Source organism: Nothobranchius furzeri, unplaced genomic scaffold (genome assembly GCF_043380555.1).
Source record: "Nothobranchius furzeri strain GRZ-AD unplaced genomic scaffold, NfurGRZ-RIMD1 Scf131, whole genome shotgun sequence".
In the NCBI taxonomy this organism is placed as follows: Eukaryota; Metazoa; Chordata; class Actinopteri; order Cyprinodontiformes; family Nothobranchiidae; genus Nothobranchius; species Nothobranchius furzeri.
Genome location: NW_027223147.1, coordinates 1 through 5,000, shown reverse-complemented (window position 1 = coordinate 5,000; position 5,000 = coordinate 1).

The window sequence follows — 5,000 nt, the reverse complement described above, 5'->3', positions numbered from 1 at the left end:
CATCCCCCTGTTGCCATGGAGGTCTAAAGGATGACCATTAGTTGTGGTTCTCGCCCCGGGACTTGGGTCAGAGTACAGCCGAAGTGGAGCACTTGTGTCGGACTAGGGAGGCTGTGCCGTGCCCCCTGGAGGTCTAAAGGATGACCAGTAGTTGTGGTTCTCGCCCCGGGACTTGGGTCAGAGTATAGCCCAAGTGGAGCACTTGTGTCGGCCTAGGGAGGCTGTGCCGGGCCCCCTGGAGGTCTAAAGGATGACCATGAGGTCAAAAGGATGACCAGTAGTTGTGGTTCTCGCCCCGGGACTTGGGTCAGAGTATAGCCCAAGTGGAGCACTTGTGTCGGACTAGGGAGGCTGTGCCGTGCCCCCTGGAGGTCTAAAGGATGACCAGTAGTTGTGGTTCTCGCCCCGGGACTTGGGTCAGAGTATAGCCCAAGTGGAGCACTTGTGTCGGACTAGGGAGGCTGTGCCGTGCCCCCTGGAGGTCTAAAGGATGACCAGTAGTTGTGGTTCTCGCCCCGGGACTTGGGTCATAGTATAGCCCAAGTGGAGCACTTGGGTCGGACTAGGGAGGCTGTGTCGTGCCCCCTGGAGGTCTAAAGGATGACCAGTAGTTGTGGTTCTCGCCCCGGGACTTGGGTCAGAGAATAGCCCAAGTGGGACACTTGTGTCGGACTAGGGAGGCTCTGCCGTGCCCCCTGGAGGTCTAAAGGATGACCAGTAGTTGTGGTTCTCGCCCCGGGACTTGGGTCAGAGTATAGCCCAAGTGGAGCACTTGTGTCGGACTAGGGAGGCTGTGCCGTGCCCCCTGGAGGTCTAAAGGATGACCATTAGTTGTGGTTCTCGCCCCGGGACTTGGGTCAGAGTACAGCCCAAGTGGAGCACTTGCGTCGGACTAGGGAGGCTGTGCCGGGCCCCCTGGAGGTCTAAAGGATGACCAGTAGTTGTGGTTCTCGCCCCGGGCCGTGGGTCTGAGTATGGCCCAAGTGGGACACTTGTGTCGGACTAGGGAGGCTCTGCCGTGCCCCCTTGAGGTCTAAAGGATGACCAGTAGTTGTGGTTCTCGCCCCGGGACTTGGGTCATAGTATAGCCCAAGTGGGACACTTGTGTCGGACTAGGGAGGCTCTGCCGTGCCCCCTTGAGGTCTAAAGGATGACCATGAGGTCAAAAGGATGACCAGTAGTTGTGGTTCTCGCCCCGGGACTTGGGTCAGAGTATGGCCCAAGTGGTGCACTTGTGTCGGTCTAGGGAGGCTGTGCCGGTCCCCCTGGAGGTCTAAAGGATGACCAGTAGTTGTGGTTCTCGCCCCGGGACTTGGGTCAGAGTATAGCCCAAGTGGAGCACTTGTGTCGGACTAGGGAGGCTGTGCCGGGCCCCCTGGAGGTCTAAAGGATGACCAGTAGTTGTGGTTCTCACCCGGGTCGTGGGTCCGAGTCTGGCCCGAGTAGAGCACTTTGGTCGGCTACCGGGGGGTGTGCCGTGCCCCCTGGAGGTCTAAAGGATGACCAGTAGTTGTGGTTCTCGCCCCGGGACTTGGGTCAGAGTATAGCCCAAGTGGAGCACTTGTGTCGGCCTAGGGAGGCTGTGCCGGGCCCCCTGGAGATCTAAAGGATGACCATGAGGTCAAAAGGATGACCAGTAGTTGTGGTTCTCGCCCCGGGACTTGGGTCAGAGTATAGCCCAAGTGGAGCACTTGTGTCGGCCTAGGGAGGCTGTGCCGGGCCCCCTGGAGGTCTAAAGGATGACCAGTAGTTGTGGTTCTCGCACCGGGACTTGGGTCAGAGTACAGCCCAAGTGGAGCACTTGTGTCGGTCTAGGGAGGCTGTGCCGGGCCCCCTGGAGGTCTAAAGGATGACCATGAGGTCAAAAGGATGACCAGTAGTTGTGGTTCTCGCCCCGGGACTTGGGTCAGAGTATAGCCCAAGTGGAGCACTTGTGTCGGACTAGGGAGGCTGTGCCGTGCCCCCTGGAGGTCTAAAGGATGACCAGTAGTTGTGGTTCTCGCCCCGGGACTTGGGTCAGAGTATAGCCCAAGTGGAGCACTTGTGTCGGCCTAGGGAGGCTGTGCCGGGCCCCCTGGAGGTCTAAAGGATGACCATGAGGTCAAAAGGATGACCAGTAGTTGTGGTTCTCGCCCCGGGACTTGGGTCAGAGTATAGCCCAAGTGGAGCACTTGTGTCGGACTAGGGAGGCTGTGCCGTGCCCCCTGGAGGTCTAAAGGATGACCAGTAGTTGTGGTTCTCGCCCCGGGACTTGGGTCAGAGTATAGCCCAAGTGGAGCACTTGTGTCGGACTAGGGAGGCTGTGCCGTGCCCCCTGGAGGTCTAAAGGATGACCAGTAGTTGTGGTTCTCGCCCCGGGACTTGGGTCATAGTATAGCCCAAGTGGAGCACTTGGGTCGGACTAGGGAGGCTGTGTCGTGCCCCCTGGAGGTCTAAAGGATGACCAGTAGTTGTGGTTCTCGCCCCGGGACTTGGGTCAGAGAATAGCCCAAGTGGGACACTTGTGTCGGACTAGGGAGGCTCTGCCGTGCCCCCTGGAGGTCTAAAGGATGACCAGTAGTTGTGGTTCTCGCCCCGGGACTTGGGTCAGAGTATAGCCCAAGTGGAGCACTTGTGTCGGACTAGGGAGGCTGTGCCGTGCCCCCTGGAGGTCTAAAGGATGACCATTAGTTGTGGTTCTCGCCCCGGGACTTGGGTCAGAGTACAGCCCAAGTGGAGCACTTGCGTCGGACTAGGGAGGCTGTGCCGGGCCCCCTGGAGGTCTAAAGGATGACCAGTAGTTGTGGTTCTCGCCCCGGGCCGTGGGTCTGAGTATGGCCCAAGTGGGACACTTGTGTCGGACTAGGGAGGCTCTGCCGTGCCCCCTTGAGGTCTAAAGGATGACCAGTAGTTGTGGTTCTCGCCCCGGGACTTGGGTCATAGTATAGCCCAAGTGGGACACTTGTGTCGGACTAGGGAGGCTCTGCCGTGCCCCCTTGAGGTCTAAAGGATGACCATGAGGTCAAAAGGATGACCAGTAGTTGTGGTTCTCGCCCCGGGACTTGGGTCAGAGTATGGCCCAAGTGGTGCACTTGTGTCGGTCTAGGGAGGCTGTGCCGGTCCCCTGGAGGTCTAAAGGATGACCAGTAGTTGTGGTTCTCGCCCCGGGACTTGGGTCAGAGTATAGCCCAAGTGGAGCACTTGTGTCGGACTAGGGAGGCTGTGCCGGGCCCCCTGGAGGTCTAAAGGATGACCAGTAGTTGTGGTTCTCACCCCGGGTCGTGGGTCCGAGTCTGGCCCGAGTAGAGCACTTTGGTCGGCTACCGGGGGGTGTGCCGTGCCCCCTGGAGGTCTAAAGGATGACCAGTAGTTGTGGTTCTCGCCCCGGGACTTGGGTCAGAGTATAGCCCAAGTGGAGCACTTGTGTCGGCCTAGGGAGGCTGTGCCGGGCCCCCTGGAGATCTAAAGGATGACCATGAGGTCAAAAGGATGACCAGTAGTTGTGGTTCTCGCCCCGGGACTTGGGTCAGAGTATAGCCCAAGTGGAGCACTTGTGTCGGCCTAGGGAGGCTGTGCCGGGCCCCCTGGAGGTCTAAAGGATGACCAGTAGTTGTGGTTCTCGCACCGGGACTTGGGTCAGAGTACAGCCCAAGTGGAGCACTTGTGTCGGTCTAGGGAGGCTGTGCCGGGCCCCCTGGAGGTCTAAAGGATGACCAGTAGTTGTGGTTCTCGCCCCGGGCCGTGGGTCTGAGTATGGCCCAAGTGGGGCACTTGCGTCGGACTGGGGAGGCTCTGCCGCGCCCCCTGGAGGTCAAAAGGATGACCAGTAGTTGTGGTTCTCACCCCGGGTCGTGGGTCCGAGTCTGGCCCGAGTAGAGCACTTTGGTCGGCTACCGGGGGGTGTGCCGTGCCCCCTGGAGCCATGGGAGTGAGCTCCAGCAGACTGGTATTTTTCGGAGAACCAGGCCCACACTCCTCAGACTTTGTGCCCAGGGACAGGCCACCAAAATCGGCCGCGGCTCGTGCACTTTGCCCCTGCGTTTCTCCCAGAACCAGAGCCGGAAAAATCCCAAAATTGATGCCCAGAGATAGTCGACTCTGCCTGGAATAGATTGCCACCCAAACCCGCCAACTCACGCTGGTTTTCCGATGGCCTCACCTACTAACCCGAGCATGGTCATCGCTCGCACCTTCCAAAACCTCCAGGGGCGCAGGCACTTTTCATTTACTGGCCATAAGGCCGACCGCCTTAAGCGTTAAGCGATAAGCGAAAGGCTTAGTTTGGACTTAGTTTTTGGAGCGACGAGGTCGCCGTTTTGTCAATTCTGAACCGATTTTCACGCGGTTTTCGACTGCCTGCGCCTGGGGAGCCGCCCAGAAGCCCCAGGCAGTGTTCTGGGTGGACTTCCGGACCGGTCCGGACCCGGTACCGGCCGGGGGAACCGCACCACGCCTCTCGGGCGTTTCTACACCGATTTTCGCGGGGTTTTCGACTGCATAGACGGGGCCACCTGCTGCAGGGCCCGAGGGAGGGCCTTACTGAGCTGGGTCCGACGCAGGGCCCGGTTCCTGGAGCCCGCTGGGGGGGGGGGGGGGTTCTCTAAGGCTCACGGCGGGCTGCTGAGGGGCCGGATCGGATGCAGACAGGCGCTCCTCTGCCCAGGTCTTTGCTCCCCTGCCCCACTAGGAATGGAAGACACACTGCCAACAGCTTCTGGAGGGTGATGGGCCCTGCTGCAGACCAGGTCCGACCCAGGTTTCAGCTATCCCACCCCGCAGGGACTTAAAGACACACTGCCATCAGCTTCTGGAGGCTGCTGAGCTCTACTATAGAGCAGGTCCGACCCAGGTTTCAGCTCCTGCAGCCCACTAGGACTTAAACACACACTGCCATCAGCGTCTGGATGGTGATGGGCCCTGCTGCAGACCAGGTCCGACCCAGGTTTCAGCTATCCCACCCCGCAGGGACTTAAAGACACACTGCCATCAGCTTCTGGAGGCTGCTGAGCTCTACTATAGAA